At 43.0% G+C, this 19,392-nt stretch overlaps 1 protein-coding gene across 2 annotated transcripts in view; it reads right to left on the minus strand.

The window, feature by feature from the left end:
- Positions 1–14,996, minus strand: part of FBXW7 (F-box and WD repeat domain containing 7) — a 164,063-nt gene extending 149,067 nt beyond the window's left edge. For both annotated transcript variants that reach the window (XM_066632092.1, XM_066632091.1), the window contains exon 1: positions 14,452–14,996. The gene's annotated coding sequence lies outside the window, so the exon portion shown is untranslated. The remainder of the gene's footprint in view (positions 1–14,451) is intronic.
- Positions 14,997–19,392: the final 4,396 nt, after the last annotated feature.

Genomic DNA, 19,392 nt, shown 5'->3' on the forward strand with positions numbered 1-19,392 from the left:
ATCCTAAAAAGTGCCTCAAGTTCCTGATGAAAAATTTCAATAAGGAAAATGTAGTTACAACAGAAATGCACAAGGAGGTCAGTTTTAAAAAGCAGGATTTGGCATGGAAGCATTGAGGAAAACACAAATTCACACATATATAGTGTGCACACAAGCCTCTAAATCAACATAATTATTCATCATTTACTCTGCTTTCAATAGTCCGATTTTCAGACTTTCTTGGATGGAGGAAAACAGATGGAGGAGAGTAAAATTAAGAGACTAGGAAATTCAGGAAGGGTATCAGGAAGAAACAAGGACATGGACTGTAAAGTTGGATAGGAAAAAGCTATAGAAAAAGCAGCAGGGAACAGGTAAACAAACCAAACAGGATTCAAGAGGAATCAGGAAAGAGCTGCTAATAAAATAACCAGTCATATTCACCATCATACTGGTTGGTTCTTCAAAATCTTTTTGGCATTATTGCTACTTCAAGAGTATTTTTTAGTCATTTCCATATTTATGCTTGTTACTATATTTTGACCTTCAAAATCCAGCGTGAAAATTTTTAATTTTACTTCACGAACCACGTATTCTTGAACCCTCAATTATTAGACTTTTAAAATTCCCTCAAGGAAGTTGCCCACTTTTCAAAACTACCAGTTTCAATTAGACATAAGCAGGCCTTCTCAGCATGAAAGGTTTTCAGCTCAGGAAATTAATTATATTTGACCATTTACGGGAGTACAAGGAATTGGGACATCTGTGTTTTTAAAAATTCAATTCAAGAGTTTTCTCCATTTTGTAATTTTACATTTTTTTAAAAACTCAAAGCGCGTAACAAATTCAGAACATGCTTATATAATATCAAGATGCTGCAATTTTTTTTTGCTTACCAAAGAATATATCTTACCTACCAGAATGCCACTATAAATACAAATGTATCAGAAGTCAAATAACCCAGGCATTGTCAAACATGTAGTACACAGAGCTTGAATGCCATGAAAGAAAATATTCTTACTGCTCTAGAAACAGGAAAACAAAAAGATATACACTTGAAAATGTTTCATTCTCAATGTAGGTGAGATGTTAATAGTTTAGAAAACTATATTTTGATGGAATTTTACTTTGCTAACACAATTTAATCACAGATAGCTATAAATGTGTTTTATGTATATCGATACAGGGTCTAGAAAAAATAGAGAAGAAGTGTGCTCACGCAAACTTTTACCTGGAAACCCATGCCGTCAATCTACCTTTTTTGGCCACTATCTTTCAACACCCCAGATGAACTAGTTCACTCATCTTTCTACCTAGCCCAGCTGAAGCCCTACATAAAATCAAGTACAGGCACTCCTCCATATCCATGGGGTCCAGTATCCACGGTTCACAAATTTCCCCCCATCACGCAAATGACTTTTTATTGCAGTCCTCCTATTGCTGTCTCCTATCTTGTAACAAGGACTACAAGAAGTGGTTCACAAATTTCCCCCATCGGCCCATGGCTTGTGCTGGTTGCAGCCCTTCTGTCTCCTATCCCTCTGCTGCCTTCAAATGCTAACAAGAAACAGGAACAGCTAACAAAAAGCAGGTTGGAGGGCTGAAAAACATCATAGAGTTCACAGAGCTTAGCAGCAGAGAGACAGGAGACAGAAGGGCGGCAATCAGCACAAGCCATGGGGTGATGGGGTTATTTATGAACCACTTCTTATACGGCTTGCTACTACATCTGTGGTAGCAACAGAAATCTAACCCCTGCCACTATGGTGAGATGCCTGAAAAGGTAAGAACTGGTTCAAGGTTCCTCCTGCCCCATATTCTTCTCTGCATTGTGGCATGTGGTGGCAAATAAGCCACTGTTCAGCAATGGTGGCCACAGGAGCATGCTTAGTCCATGAGAGGGAGAAAATGAACGTATTTTCACTCAAGAAAGGTGAACATATCAATAGCTTCTCTGAAGTAAATGAGCTTTTGAGACAATACAAACTCATACAATATCCTTCTCCTCCTGCAACTGCCTACACTACAGAAGCCCAATCCACAAAGCTTGTTAGTGCCCTCACTGGGAGCCTGTTTCTGCATCAGACTGAAAATAGCACAGCCCTTTGGATCTAGATATGTACGATCCCAAGTGAGGTACTATATACCCTATCTCTGAATCAAGATGGGTTATATATAGTTGCATAAATCCAAGTACCACCATTCTAAGCCCCTAGTTCAGCACAGAGAAAATTTTTGTTTCATTCTCTTTGATTGTAAAGGTAAATTTTTCCAAGCAAAGTGAAATATAATACAATATATATCATTAGAAACCAGGTGATATAGGTAGATGAAAAAGCTTACCTGTGTTAAGCTATCAATCATCCATCCTTGAAGGACCTACCTGTGTACTCTTAAACTCCATATTGCGTTCTATTTTTAACAAGGAACAACTACATATATTAATGTGGTGGTACCACAATAAAAACATGGCCAGAAAGTTGCAACGGAACAATGCCAATTAACTACTCTTAATTACAGTGAAAGCTTAGAATTAAAATTTATTCTGTAAACTGCCTAGGACTAACAAAGGATAAAGGTAACTCACTCAATACAAGCAACTCTATTATCAGTAGTCCATTTCATTTTGTTTTGTAAGCTAAGCACTCTGAATCCAAGAATACAACATTATCTTGATATTTCATCCACCCAAAGGTTTAACTACCTTTCAACCAGGTCCATTGAAAGGCAGCTTTCAAGAGCCAATGTTGTGTTTTGAGGTATGCATGCAGAGAAACCCAACAAGGGTCTGTCTGAATACAGGAGCTATGAAGATTTAAGTTGCTGAGCTGAAGTCCAAGAACTGTGTTGCAGTTTTCTTTGCGCACTTTTCTTCTTCACAAAAAACTTTTTATTGTGCTTTAGTAGAAGGTCAATGGCTATCACTTCACTACTTGAGCACAATGGTGAATTGAAACAAGAACTCATGGCTGTTTGGACCGACAAAGCTACCAGTATGTCTAAGCCAATAAAGCGATTTGTTCATTAAAGCTACTAATAAAGCAACCTTTTGTTAGTCTATGAAACATCAGAAGCTTCAGAGAATGCATCTAACTGCAATATTTCTGGCTTTCCCACCAACTCCAGAAATGACTCTTAAAATAAGTTCAAGTCTCAGTATTTTGAATTACTGTAGGTTGAACCTACTAGTTTGAGTCCAATTCCATATTCTACATATAAAAAAACAACGCCAAACAGTTGAAAGACAAAACCTAACAATACAATCACAGCACAGAATCATATTATGACTTGCACTATTAAGCTTTGTTAAATTGTTTCTAAAGAAGCAAGGAAAGCCTAAACTGGACCACAATATTGTTTGACCACATGTGCATGCTTTTGCCTGCACCAGGGGACAAGGGCCGACTTGCTTCATGCCAATAAATGCAACCTAAGGCAGTTTTATCGACTTTCTCCATCCTCTATCTGCTTACACCATAAAACAATGTTTCTCAACGTTTATCCTCTGCTGCAGCACTTCAGATGGTTCACTTATTGAAAGTACCACTGGAAGTAACTGGTGATGACATCATCGCCCATTACTTCTGGGTTGGGAAGCCAGATGCGAGATACAAACACCAGTAAAAGGCTCAGGGTAGACAGGAGGGCTTTTCCGAGTGCGGAAAAGCATGCTTTGGAGCCTCCTACACTCTTTGTTATGTCACATTCTTGGTCATGCTGCTGGTCAACAGGTGTCCAGGAGTCCCGCGAGTACTACCAGATACCACCTCAAGTACCACTGGTGGTAACCATACCACTGATTGAGAAACACTGTTATAAGGTAATACGATAATACAGTGTTTCTCAAATTGTGGGTTGGGACTCACTAGGTGCATCACAAACCAATTTCAGGTTGGCCCCCGTTCATTTCAATATTTTATTTTTAATATATTAGACTTGATGCTACCATGGCATGTGACTGCACTGGGGGAAATGTTACAGATTTGAACTTTTAACAGGCTGTATATGCTTTTAACAATGATAGTAAATAGGACTTATTCTTGGGTAAGTGTGGGTAGGATTGTAGCTTAGGATTGTTCAAAAAATTTTTGCTTGATGATGTCACTTCCAGTCATGACATTACTTCCACTGGGTCCTGGCAGATTCTCATTCTAAAAAATGGGTCCCAGTGCTAAAAGTTTGAGAACCACTGCCATGTTACATTTCACTGTCCCTTAAACAATCACCACTCGAAATGTCAGATGCCGATGTGATTTTTTCTGAGGCATTTTCCCAATTCACAGATACCAGAAATATACTTTGTGTTACTGCTATCTTGTGGACTTCAAGAAACTTGCTATGATGAATTTAAAGAGTCCAAGCCATACTCATGTAAGCGAAGAGGTTAAAAAGCCAAACTACCCAATCCCAAATTAAAAAGATTTCTTCCATGAAGTTGACTTCTTCTAGTATGAGGCTATTCTCAGATGCAATACAAATATCTGAAACCACACAATACATTATAAGCATTTTAGTGAACTGCAATGCCAAAAAAAAAAAAACTTTTCTTTAAACCTTGTGTAACTATTCAAGTATAATCTCTGATACAGCCTCCCTTCAAACAAGTGTCCATTTATTCACACAAAAGAGCCTGTTCAGGTGTTACATGTCCAAGAATTTTCTCTTCAGAATATAAAACTTTCAGCCCACTGATAATAGGGGGAGGGGGGACTAAACAAATGGACAGCAATATACAGTAACATGCTCTTCCAAGCAGTTTGACAGTGGTAGCACCCAACCCACCAAAAGCTTAGCCATCTTTCTACGGACAGTAGGAAGTTAAGGGGTATTCAAATTAGCCCTAAAACAACCAGTTGATTAGTTACCTTCTTCCTATCAGGAGACAAAAGATAGGGGTGTGAATAACAAAACCCATGTCATACCAGATTGTCAGCTCTTTCCAGAATTTAATAGGGAACAGGTCTTAGAACACATCAGTAAAACTATTTCCTCAGCTCCACAATCTATTATGCATAGAGACTTCTTAAACATTTTTATTTTTTCCACAGATTTTGTTTTTTCCCCAGGGAGGAAAAGTAAAGAAAGCATAGCTGTGTTTTTATTCCAAGAGCTCATTTTAATATAATTATAACTTATATATGCTTTGAAAGTGTACCAGATGGATGATATAGGTGGTATAGTATCAGCAGATTCAACTAGTCATTGCCCATGAAGTCCAGTCCATTATTTTTTATTTTTTCATAGTTTTAGGGGATTTTTTTGTGGTTTTTTTTTTCAAAAATGAGAAGAGCAGAAAGTGTTATGTCCTTTTATTTCATTATCACAGAAAAACCACACCTCTAATTATGAAGACATACTTAAGACCACCAATATTCTAATCATCAACTCTTGATTTCTGTACAGGAAGTACCTCCAGGAAAATAAAGCAATGTTTGAAAGATGAAGTATGCAGAATTCAGAAAATGAGAAGAGAAAAACAGGATGTAGTGAGGACTAGAGAAGAGGAAAATCTAACAGCATGAATTGGATGTTAGGAAATAATATAAGTACCTGTACAAAGGAAGGGTAAAATGGTATGAGTCATTGAAAATAACCAAAAAACAATTATCTGTCAAACTCTTCATTGCCAATATACTAAGGCCACAATCCCATGCAAGTTTACTTCTACAAAAGTATGGGCTGTAAGACAGCATCATACCAGCATAGACTGTGCATATATGAATAAACCCACATTCAGCTGCACAACACTGAGTGAATTGCTTGTGCATGGTACAGATGTAACACTACAAATGAGGGACCATACCCTATCAATTCCCAAACTGCTGGGTCACAATCCACTGGGGAACTAGAAGTGGAAGTGGTCCAGGAATGGGTGCCCTGACGACGCCACAGCCATCACTGATATTTATCTTTGTTCCATAAGCTGCCTTGGGTTGATTTTGTGGTAAGTAAAGCTGGATATAAATTTTTTCAAATAAAAAAAATGCAAAGATTAAAAAATACATCTTTACAAAGTGAGATGCAAAGATCAAGCAATGCAAGATGGATAGCAGCAAGTTTGTCAAAAGTAACCATGGCATAAATACAGATTTTAATCAGGCACAGCAAAATCAATAGCGTGCAGACTCAATTGTTTTCTGCAGGAAGCTAGCAATTCCCAAGACCAAATTTCACAACATCAAATCTCCTATGGCAGTGGTTCTCAAACAGGTGGGGCCGGACTCACCAGTTCGTGTAAAGGTTCCCCATCCTTTTAAGGGGCGAGGGAGAGGGAGAGGCAGGGAAGCGATCCCCAGGTTCAGCTCATATGGGGGGGGGCAACGGGGAGGCTTGTGACTTACATTATACAGGCAGGGCTGCAGCAGGCTGCAGGAGGAGCAGGGAGCCCTGTGCAGCCCTACACAGCGCTCCACAAGGCTTGGAACATTCAGAAAAGGTGGGTGCAAAGCACTTCCATTTTGCAGGAGACGCTTTGCTCCTGCTGTTTCCAAATTTCCAAGCCTCGGGGGAGGGCTGCGCAGGGCTCCCCGCACCTCCTGCAGCCTGCTGCAGCCCTGCCTACATAATCACAAGCACCCCCCTCACTCCCCCTTAGCTCCTCTCCCACAAGAACTTACTGAGGGAGTAAAGCCCTCAAACTTTGAGAACCACTGTCCTAAGGAATTCCAATTTAGAGCTTCAAGCTGAATCCTCCTTTAAAATCCTACAAGATTGAAATGTTCGCTTACAAGCTCCTGAACATTACAATTTTTCAAGTGTTGGATTTTGTCCCCAAAGCAGCCAACTCTTTTTCCCCAGTGCATTTGCGTTGCATGTATGCATGCATGATTAAGTGGGCCCTGATCCTCAAAAGTTTATGCCACAATATATTTATTAGACTTTGCCACATGGCTGTTTTTGCTGTTGACAAATGCCATGGAATTTATCAACGTAACCTATTTGCATTTAAAGACATTTAGCAAAGAGTTCAGATAAACAGAAATGCTGTTTACATAAGGTTACAATGATTCAAGACAATGTTGTACACACTACCTGAATTTCAATAAGGACTTCTGAATGACCAAAATGCAGATAATAGGTTGGGATTTCTACTGCAATAGCATTAATAATATTGAAAATCCGCCTTAACAAGTGGCAGTCTGGCCACTTGTTCAACACTTTGATGAAATCCCAGCATTTCTCTATCAAAATATGATAATTAAAGTTAGCTGTTTATACTAAGGTTCATTTTTCTGAGGACTACAGAGAATAACTTTACAGCATAGTGGCAAAGCTAACATATGTAATACCTACCAACGGGGTTGGCGGAGGCAGTATAACACCGTGCCATTCCAATTTTAGATGCATGTGCACACACATGCCTATGTGCTGCCACCTAAAACCAGGAGGTAAGTGGGAAGAGACCAATGAAGCCTAGAAAGTGGAAGAAGTAGCGTGCAGAGGAGAGTGGAGAGGTAGTGCCCCAGAGCACCCAAAGAGATATTCTAGACCAGTGGCACCCAAAGTCATAACTGCTGCGTTCAGAAAATGCTGTCGCCGTCCAAACTGCAGCTTTTCATTCCGCTCCCACATGGCTTGTTTTCCTGGTAGACCTGGGCACCAGGACACTCTGGGACATCAAGGCTGTTACCCTGCATCCCAAAAGGCTGTGCGAAAGTCATTTGGGCAGATGCAACTGCCCGGAGCGCCCTGGTGCCCAGGTCTTCCAGGAGAACGAGTGCATGAGAGCAGAACCAAAAGGTCTGTTCACCACACAGAGGGATTCTACTGAACCCCGGATCTGGCCCTCGGGCCAGGGTTCAACCAGCCCTGCTCTAGACTACCACTACTATGTGCTTCACCTCACACTTCAGCTTGAAGAGCCGGCTCAAAAGGCAACTAGAGGTAACAACAGCTGGTACTAGGCAGAGAGGCAACTTACTCCCTCGGCTGAGTGAGCAGCCAGGTGGAGGCAATATACAGCCACAGAGGGTAACCCTCCCAGGTCAACACTGTCTACAGTAGAAATCTAGGTTGAATGCTCCATTCAGGGATGCTTCATGAGATAATAATTTTGTACTTATCAAGTAGGGTACTTTTGTGCAAGTCACCATCTCTCAGCCTAACTAACTTCATACAATTGTAACAATGCTGTGTCATCCTATGTTATTTTATTCAGACATCTGCTCCACTGCAATCAGTAGGTGTTACTCCCATATACAGTAAGTGCATTTAAGACTGATGTCTAGAATACCACTCTGAGTTTTTTGGAGAAAGGAAGCAACACAACAACAACAACAACAACAACACACAGTCTTTTTTAAAACATATAATATTTAAAAACATATAGTATAATATATACACGCATACTCTATACATGCATTGTATAATAAGTAAATAAGTAAGTAAATAAATAAATAAATAAATGGAGAGAGAGAGAGAGAGAGAATAATTTATTCAATAGATATATCAAGGCAACGTTTTTAGATTTACAGTCCAATTCTAATCTGCTCTGGCACAGCTAGGTCGCATGACCTGCACTGTATCTAGTACAGGTTAGGAAGTGCTTGAAGGTCTCATCAGGATAAGTGGATATTTTTCCCCTTATGCCAAGAAATGCCCCAGCCTGCCCAATGGGGTTACTCAGATCTCAACCAGCTATACAGCTGGCAGAGGCCCAGTATAATGCTGGCTGGCCCAGGAGGAGGATAAGGCAGAGCAAAGCTCAGCTGCTCTCACCCCCCTCCCAGGCCCAATCCACCCGTTTTGCCCTTACTCATCAAGAAACACTCCCTTCCCCCCCTTGCGATTGGTTGAAATTCTACCTCCATTAGCAGCCCTGGCTTGTCATGCAGCCTCAGTGGAGCACTACAGGCCTCCTGACCAGCACTGCTAACACTTGAGTCACCGCAGGTGTGCCTTATGGCATGTTTGTAACACTCTGGGTTGGCGCAGCAGTCACTGTGCAGGCCAAAGAGGACTTTAGGATCATGCTCTCAGTTTCATTCTGAAAACTAGTTTCTGGACCTGCTTTCTACCCTTTCATACAGTCAACTTTTCCTTTCAAATGTACTTCATCACACTGTGTATGCTGTTTTTGGCAAGCTTCCAACTTTACTTGGGTCCCGTTAGGGAGAAGGGCGGGATAAAAATAAAGTTTTATTATTATTTTTATTATTATTTGAAAGCCATAAAATCTGTGTTTTTTTCCTCCAGCAAACGCTGGAACAGCTCTGTTTTTCCTCTTCTGGAAAAGAGAAAAGTGACCTATAAATCCAATTTGTCTTGCCATCCATAAAACCAAATTTTGAAACTTGACTCAGAACCTGAGGTGAGCAAATTGAAACACGTGGATAAAAATAATTGGAATACTTCTTAAGTGGCAAAGTGCAAGACAGGTACTACCATATTGTGCTAAATTGTTATGAGAATAGATGGAAGCTGTTAAACCCATCGAAAGCTATTAGAAACAACAAATGCAGAAACTAGAACCTATTCACACACATAAGAAATTATAAAACAACAGTGGGCACTGGATTCTGTCTGCATCACAAGAGGCCTCTAAGCACTTGATACAGTATCCAAATAGCATGCACACATGCTAAGTGGTACAGAATATGCATTATTGGGCATACATATATAGCAACCTACACACTCGCACTACATTTAATATAAAAATGTGAGGAAGTCTGAGGAAAAAAGCCTGCTTCTTATTTTTACCTGACTTCAACAACATGACCTGTGAATGGAAAAAATAGTTAACTGAAGAACAGTAATACCAAGCTAGACAAGTAGTCCATCTAGTTAGATAGGTATCACATCACCATGTAAAACATATTAGAAGAGTTTTTCAGAAACTCTAAAAGTGTACATGTCACTTATTTCATTGCTCTATAAGCATACTCTAATAAAACCCAAGATGTGGGGAAAAAGAAATAGAGCCATCATAAAGAAAGACAACTGACTGCAAACACGTCTAGTAAGCCGTTAGATGTAGAAAGCATCTATTTTAAGTTCATTTCAGGAAAACAGTCTCATCAGAAAGTGTTGAGGACTTCTAAAACAGAACAATGCATATCACCAAGGTATACACCATCAATTGCACAGGAAACTCTCTACTCAATCCAATCTTGTTTGCGCTTGACAAGCCTGTGGCCACAATCCAGAGTTAGGCATGCTCAAGCCCACTGAAATCATAAGTCACTTAACTCTGTACTGGTTTGCAACCTATGAAATCCATTTCAAACCAAGGCATTAAAACTGATTCACAGTTTTTCTTTTGAAAGTAGATCCAAGAGAACAACAGATTAAATGTGGATGATTTAATCAGATTAAAATCAGAAGGTCCACTGATTTTAGTGGGGGCTACTCCCTTCTAACATCATTTACAGTAGCAGTTTTCTGGTGTTAAAAAAACTTGTCCATATTGATTTGCCTACCGTGGAACCGTGGAATAGTGCTGATTTTGGAGGCATTAGGATGCATAGTCACTGCACAGAACACTGCCTAGATTAGAAATCATGCAGGGTAACAGCAAGATGAGAGTGTGACAAAGACTACAGTGATGGACAACCTTTCAGAGCAATTTGCCCCCATCCGTCTTCTGAAGAAGGAACCCCAGTATTCTTGAAGTTCAGAATCCAATGGGTAATGTGAGCCATCACTCTACCTCCAACAAGTCTCTTATTCTGTGGTACCAATATGACAACAATTTTAAGTTATAAGTACATACTAATAATCTTTTTATTGATGCAGAAAGTTGAGCAGTTGTTTTCACTGAGCCTTTCACATTATCTTAAAAACACCACAATTCTGTATTTAAAATGTTTTTTTAATGGAGTGCATTTATCAGAAATGAATATGCTTCACTGTCATGTTGCCATTTATCCAGTTCCATGAGGAAATGTTTTGTAAGATCACTTTTCTGTAATACCACAGAGGTAGCAGGGGGAGGGTTGCTCCTGTATTGTCCAGAACTGCTTGAGATACCTTTCACTCTCAAGTGTTTTTAAAACCACAGTCTAAGATTGAAGTTGTGCACATAGGTAGAAGTACTGTCATAACACAAAATGAATAGAATGGAATGGAGAGATTGACTGTCAGTTTACAAACAAGAAGTTGAGCTTGAACAGAAAATGCTATCCCCAGGTAGTATAAATATACTAAAGCATAGCATTAGTATGTCTGAAACTCTGTACCAACCACTACAGATCCTCAAGGAGAAGGAGAAGTCTAATTAAAACTAGGTTTACAAATAAAGACTTTGAACAGGACAGTTCGTACCTTAAAACAACATGCAATACACAAGTAATCCTGCGGAAATTTAGCTCTGATGTTGCAGCAGAAAATATTCAAAAGTGACACTGCCCACTACTGAAATAAAATGGGTACACTGTACAGGAAAAGGACACGGCAAAGAGCATAGCAATATGAAGTTAATAGGGATAGAGCAAAAGAGAAAATGCCAGATATACCATATCAAAAATAGAAAAAACCCAGATGAAGAACAACACTACTTTGGAGAAACAAACTTTCAAACATTCTCCAGTGTATCACTTCAACCTTAAAAGCCAACTACAGGCATGCCCCCATATTCATGGGGGTTCTGTGGAACGCCCCCGCCAGGTTTAAGTGAAACTGCAGATACAGACAAATGTCCTCCAACCCTATGGAACCGAGGGAAGCCTCAGGTGGGTCTTCGAGTCCAGCAGAGGCAGCACACTTCTGACTGTGGCCTTTGCTGCTCTCTTGGAGTCAAAACATGTGACACATAAGGCATTAGGTTTTCCCAGAGGCCTGGGGAAGCCTCCTGGTGTCGGGCTTCCTCGGTCCTCCCAATGCCTTATAAGGTATTTAAAAACATCACTTCTGTTTTTTTGTAAAAACCAAAAATCATGTGCTTTTTACTCCAAGAATCAGTCTGAGTTCAGCAGAGGCTGCAGACAGACATGCACTGTCTCCACCGGGCTCAGAAGACCCTCTGGAGGCAAAAGGAGCTCCGCTCCAGAGGGGGAGCACACAGGGGGTCCTGCAGACCCAATCTGCAGATAATCCACAGATACGGGGGGGGGGGGGCCATACATGGAAGCAAGAACTGCTTATGTCAATGGAATTTCCTTCTAATGTTTACCACTTATCTCAACACAAACCAATCCATGTTTGAAGTCGGGCCCCCAAGTTCATTGAGACTGACACCACAAGGCTATACATGTCTACTCAGAAGTATATAATCCATAAGGCTTACTCCCAAGGAAGTGCACATATGATTGCAGGCTGAACGTATTTCTCAGTTCAGCTTCACTTGGTCTAGCAGAAAAGACTGTAGACAGCCAAGCACAAATGCAGCGCCAGTGAACATATCTACAGCTCACTATGAATGAGTTCACATACACAAGTTTACCCTGACAGAGCAGTCCTCTGGAACCACTCCTTCTATTGAAAAAGAAAACATAAAACACAGAAATGCAAGTTATGCATATCAAGTACTCTGAGGGTTAGATTGCAAGACTGAATATTTACAAATGATTCTCAAAATATGAGCCAAGTCAGATTTAAGAAAAAAGTAGCTTAGGGAAACCAAAGCAGACTGATCATCTTAACATTAACCTACATCAGAGACAACATAAGTTCTCATATATATTGTATAAGATGTTGCTGTAGTCGCATGTTACAAGTGCAGCGTGCACAGCCTATTCAAATATAAGGTCTCTTCAAGTCCTAGATCCTCCACCTAAATATGCTGTGGCCAAATGAATCCTATCCTAGTCCATTCTAGGTTCTCAGTTAGTGATGGTAAACCTATGGCATGCATGTCAAAGGTGATACACCACAACATTTTGGATGGCATGCCTGTGTTCACCAACACCGGACATCAGCTGAGTTTGTTTTATTCATATTTCACTTCTGTAATTATTTTGTTTCTTTATACAATACAAAGCAGCAGATACAATAGGACTGTGCTTCTTAAAACAAATATGTTAATAGTTTTCTCTTTTATTAGGGGGGAAGAGACATGCTAGCAGAATCAAGTTACGCAATTTTCTGAATTTTTGACACTCTGAGTCAGTCATTTTCAACCACTGTGCCATGGCACACTGGTGTGCCTCAGGAGTTTGGTGGAGGGTCATTTATTAATAGGACCATTGGGGATATGAGCCCCCCACCAACAGCAAGGTGTGCCTTGTCAATTGTCCAAAAACTGATGCTGTGCCTTGACAATTTTAGTACCTTGTCAGTGTGCCATGAGACAAAAAAGATTGAAAATCACTGCTCTGTGCCCAAAAGATTCACCCTCACTAAGGATATCTCTCTCCTAATTTCAGTTTCCAAGTCACACAACAGTCAGCCTCAGGTTGCTTTAAGAAACTAAGCTACTGTCTCTTGCCCCTGAGCTCTGCTGGTGGGCAGGTTTAGTGGTGGTCCTCACTCAGACAGAAGATGCTCCTGGAACAGGAATTGTGCAGAGACCCCAGAACACATAGTTTTTTTTACTGCCCATGACACTCATAAGAAACATCTGGCCCCACCATCGAAGAAGATGCAGAGTTGAGAGTATTCAATTAAGCTCCGGTCCTTTCTACACTAGAAGACAAGTCCCTCGATAAAGCTGCTAACTGAGGTACCGGCGGGGTGGAATTCTGGATTTTCTGCTATTTCGAGGCGCATAGAGGAATAATTTATGATTAAGACTTTATTGTTTTCCTTCATTTTTTTCATCTATGCCAATAAAGGTCTTATGATCTGAATTGAACTGATCTACTGTCTCTTGGCAGGAAAAAAGGGGGGTAGTGAAAGTTTAAGGAGAGTGGAGAGAAACTCTCTAGACAAATGCAGAGTCGTTTCTTGATAGGCTCTCTCTGGAGCCCTCAAATCTCATTAAGCCACCCAACAAAGCCATTTAAAGCCCCTTGAAGATGCACCCAGCGCTTCCGCCTAACCCTGGGAGAGAGATTTCCCGGCCGCGGCTGAGAGGGAGGGTCACTTAGCGCAGCAGACCGTGCAGAGCGCCGGGCAACGTGAGGCGCATATGAAAAGAGGCTGCCCTTCACACGGGGTGGACCCAGTGCTTGGACTTGGAGGGGGGGGGGCCATACTACCTTAAAGGCAGAGCCCGGGTCAACCAGGCGGGTAGACCTGGGCTCCCGGCTGAACTTTTGCCTCCGTGGCTGAGGTTTGCTGGGCGGGTAGACCAGGGCTTCCAGTTGAACTTGTGGCCTCCATGGCTGAGGTGTGCTGGGTGGGTAAAGCTGGGCTCCCACCGAGACCTACCTGCTGGGTAGACCCGGGCGTGCTTGAGCTGCTCCCCACCCATGGACCCCCTTGGATCCCCCACACCCACCAAGAGCCGCTCGGGAGACCGCACCGACTACCTGGTGCTCCCCACCCCCCCAAGCCCCTGAACGAGAGGAGGGGAAGGTGCGGAGCCCACGTGCAGCACTGCCCAGCCCGGCGACGAGCCTCTCTTCCCCCACACGCCCCACCCGTGCGACTCACCTTGGGAGGAAGAGCAGCTGCGGCGCCCAGCCGGGCTTCCTGCGGCGGTCCCACGAGGACAGCGTGGCCGGAGCCCCCCGTGCTGGGCGTCCGGGGTCGGCGAGCGGAGGAGAGAGTCTGCCGAGGGTCCCCGGGTCACCGCCGCGCTCTGGTCTTCTCCCGGCTCCGGGGAGCTCAGCGGCTTGGCCGCCTCCCCTGGAGCGCTGCCCGCCGCTTCCCCCCGGGGCCGGCGCCGGGGCCACCACCCCCGGCCTGGAAGGGGGAGGCGGCGAGTGGCCCGGCCCGGCTCCGGTTCTCATACACCCTCCGAGGCGCTGCTAGGGCCCCGGCCGGGCAGAGGCGGCGGCGCGGAAGCGCAGCTGGGCGGCCAGGCTCAGCGCCGCTCCCGCCCCAGTCCCAGGCATGTGGGTCTCGGCGCGGGGACCGGGGCTCAGCGGGCGGGGGAGGGCCGGCGGGCTCGGGGCGAGCCGCTTCTCCTCCGAGCCGCAGCCACGGGACGGTCCGCCCGCTCAGCGGCGCTTGTTTCTGTCCCTCGCGCACAGCCAGCGGTGGGAGGGAGGAGGGACAGAAGGGACGGCCTCAGGTGGGCGGCGCGGCACGATGACACTAGCCGTCGCCAGGCAACAGCACCCCCTTCCACCGCCCTGCTTCCGACGCACGGCGATGACATCACGAAGAAGGCGTGGCTTCCGCGGAACGGTGTGGTGATCCAGGGCGCGGGGGTGAATGCATGGCAAGCGAGGCCACGCCCCTTCACCTAGATGCGCGTAGGCGCATTCGGCCATTCCGCTCCCAAGCTGGGAACGGGGAGGGGGACACGTGGGGAGTTTAACTCTTTCCAAGCCTGGCTGGTGCGCATAGAAGTTGCCTTGGGAAGGTGGGAGGAGGGCAGAGACCGCTGCCTGCTGGAACAGCCCCAAGGCCGTCGCTTTCGGCGCCTGCGGGCCAGGAGTTCCCAGCAGCTGCTCATCCTCAGGCCATGCAGTGAGTGCCTTGGATGCACCTGGAAAAGAGCACATTAGGCTTGTCTCCTCAGAAGTAAGTCCCACCAGAGTCAATGGGGCTTACTCCCAGGTAAGTGTGCTTAGGATTGGGCTCTCAGGCTGCACTCCTATCCACACGTACCTGGGAGTAAGCCCCATTGCCTGTAATGGGACTTACTTCTGAGTAGACATGCATAGGATTGGGCTCTAAGGTTGCGATCTTATCCACAGGGACCTGGGAGTAAGCCCCATTGATTCTAATGGGACTTACTTCTGAGTAGACAGGCATAGGATTGGGCTCTAAGGCTGCCATCCTATCCACACGTACCTGGGAGTAAGCCCCATTGACTCTAATGGGACTTACTTCTGAGCAGACAAGCACAGCATTGGGCTCTCAGGCTGCAATCCTATCCACACTTACCGGGAGTAAGCCTTATCTCCTATAATGGAACTGACTTCAGAGTAGGCAGACATAGGATTGGGCTTTAAAAATGTAATCACGCCCTTGCCCACTTCACATTTTGGCATCCCATTTTGTTAAAGAAGTTGACTCCTACCTCTAATTAGCCATTGCGGGAGAAGTAACTGGTGGTTACTCCCTTCCTCCTCTACTGAAGGAGTTTCTCATTGTGAATGCCTCAGTTAAAGCTACAGTATGTTCCAATGTGGGGCAAAATCCTTTCTCTTCTTTCACTCTTCTTTCACTGTCTCTTCTTTCACAATCCCCTCTCTTCTTTCACATCATTTGACTGCTGGGCTCACCCACAGCAGCGCGACCAGACGTCCTCTTTTTCCAGGACATGCCCTCTTTTTTAGCTTCATGTCCTGGAAAAGAACTTAAATGTCCTCCTTTTCCTTGTGAGCGGGCCTTGCAGGCAGCACATAGTCTTCTTGTAATTAATAAATTATGTAATACAGTTTTAAATTTAATAAGTAATGTAGTCTTTACCAGCATTGGCTGGATGTAATCAAAGCAGACACTGGCCAAAACATAAAGCAATTGAAAGAAGCTGCACAGGAATGGAAATCATGGAGAGAGCTGGCTCATGGAATCGCTAGGTGTCGGACACAACTGAATGGATAATTCTATTCAAATGTGGTTTAAATTAACCACATCAATATACAAATGTCATTAGGTTTTTTTATTATGTCCTACATTTTTCTTGGATGTCCTACATTTTGGGGTACCTTGTTCTCTTGTGGCTATGACATCAGGTCACCCTGATCCATGGTCACAACAGATTGAATTGCATGGAGGAAGTGTAGTACAGTACCACATAACCCGTACATGTGTGTACTAGTATTAAAATGAAAAACATGCAGCACAATCCTATGCCTGTCTACTCTAAGTTCTATTGAGTTAAATGGGGCTTACTTCCAAGTAAATGTGTATTGGATTGCACCCTAACACTGCAGATATCACTGGGGTTCAAAAACTGTTTGCAGTAGCTGCCTTCCATACTTCTCACAGGCTAATTGGCAGCTCAGATATGTGTTCTTTTCATGCCGCTCTCATCAGTCAAGTTATCTGACAGGGTGTTCTGCCTTCTATCATCTTCTTTCAGAGCAAGATGGCTGTTAAGCTGCCCTTTGGTAGCTGTGAAGGAAGAGGGCACTTCAACAGGAAGTGCTGCAAGCCGGATGACTGGCAGTTTACCAGGGTGTTCTGTTGTCTCGTTGTGCTCAAAACATTAGGAAGTGCTCAAAACATTAGGAAGTGTTACATTGTTTCATTAAATTTTGAAACATTAGATTCAAATGCAGTGAGGTAATTCACACAGCAGATGATGAAGAACTTCGAAAGGATCTCTCCAACTGAGTGAATGGGCTACCAAATGCCAAAAGAAGTTTACTGTCAATAAGTACGTAAAGTGATGCACATTGGGGCAAACAATCCCAAGTTCACATATACACTGGGGGTTCCATCTAACTTTGACCCTGCTGAGTTGTCTCTGGTATAGTGTGATCTCATTTTGTCTTCACAATAATTCTGTAATATAAATAGGATCTAGAGGAGATAAATTGATCAAAATGGGGGTCAGCCTGAAAGGCTTGAGCTGGGGACATCTAATGAAACTGATTGCCTGAACGGTTTGCCATTTAAGTATCCATCACCAACATTTTAGGGATTACAGGTATAGAATTAGTATGGTGCATTTATGTTAAAACTAGACAAGGATCATAATCAGATATTCTTTTCCGGGGTCTGGCTACCATCAGAAGTTAGGCAGGTAGCAACTGAGGAAAGAGACTTTGGAAGTTTCACCTAATCTGGCAGGCTTGTCCCCCAGTCCCAAACATTCCCCACTTTCAAACTCATGATAGAGTAGACAGGAAGAACCCAGCATCTCACTTAAGTTGGGCATTCAGCCACTATGTGAGCAATGTTAACTTGTCAGCACAAGATCCATCTGGGCTATAGATCCATGCTTACAGTGTGTGTGCGCACAATGGAGAAGTGACCCAATTCAAATGAGAGACTGAGCATGTGTCATGCCAGATAAGTGAGTTCTTTTTGCTCGGGGCGTCATATTGAAATGCAGTCTGTTTGTGCATGCAGTGGTAAGAGCAAAAGGCTCTACAAAGTATGCCTCTTCTTTGTTATGACTGCTAATCATGTGCAAAGCTGAGCCTTGACATTCAACTGTGTCATAACATATTCCTGTGTCTTCTCCTAGGCTCTGAATTCAAAGCCCTGCCCCACTTCAGGAACCAAGTGTTCAACACACAAATTGCACAAAGAAAAAAAAAGTCTTGGAGATGATATAAAGTGGTAAATAATCACTCCTGTTGGAAAAGAGTGGTAAAATATGGGGCAAATTAAAAAGCAGTTGGGGACCTTTAAGGAAACTACTGTTGAAATTCCAAATTCTCAGACATCTCCTGCCCAATGCAGAAGTAACTGGTGATTATGTCATCGCAGCTTACTTCTGGTGGTACTTGCAATTGGTGGACTGTGCAAAGTGGTACAGTAGGTGACAAACGTTGATTCCTTTGTGAATTAAGGGGATTATTATTGCGCAAAGAATCTACTGGCAATTGCAGCTACTGGCCTAAGTCACATGTCTGCAACTTCTCCTCCCCTAGCAGTAGTGTAAAGTGCCTGAATATGCTTTACTGTGCTAGGCACCAGGCACAGAGGCAAAAAGAAGCTGCAGTGGCCTGGCATGCTGCCCTCATTAAGCTTCTGAACAAACTAATATCTGGCTTTTCATCTACCACCTTGAAGACATGCCAGATGATTCCAGGAAAAACCACAACTGTGTTTCAGATCATTAAGTTGGTATTTTTGGGTGACAGAAAGACCCTTCAGTATTTTTCAGGTGCTCTGTTAAGTTCTTCTAAGAAATCAGTATGCAAAATGTCCTCTCATTTAAGATCAACTGTTAGAAGTCTAACCACAAGTCTTAACACATTTCTTCTCACCAAATTCAATCAGTGCCCTTTTCTAAATAAGGATTTTACATAGACCAGGTTTGATGAATGAAAAAAGTCTGCTAAACTTATGTGTGAATGGTTTAAAAACTTTGACATCACACATGAAAAATCAGGCTATAAATAGCAAATGTGTTTGCTGGATTATAATTTCCTCCTGTTTTAAGGTAATCCATCCACATGTTAGATTTTTCTGAAATCCTACTGAGTTCCATTGGACTTACTCCCAACTATATAAGTATATTTGGATTAACTGTAGATATAGGCTGCATTCCTATCCACACTTTCCTCAGAGTAAAATTCACTGACTACAATGGGACTTACTTCAAAAATAGACAGGCATAGGATTGTGCTCATAGTCATTTGGCTACCTACAGACACACAAACCAACATATTTGGTACTGCAGGAATGGCTTTATTCTGTGCAAACAAACATTGCAGCTATTTGTAACAAAAGTCAACAGAAGAGTCCATTGCTGAAAGCCATTTGAAATAGATTGACTTCATACCAAACAAGATTTCA

Source organism: Tiliqua scincoides, chromosome 6, assembly GCF_035046505.1.
Source record: "Tiliqua scincoides isolate rTilSci1 chromosome 6, rTilSci1.hap2, whole genome shotgun sequence".
Taxonomy (NCBI): domain Eukaryota; kingdom Metazoa; phylum Chordata; class Lepidosauria; order Squamata; family Scincidae; genus Tiliqua; species Tiliqua scincoides.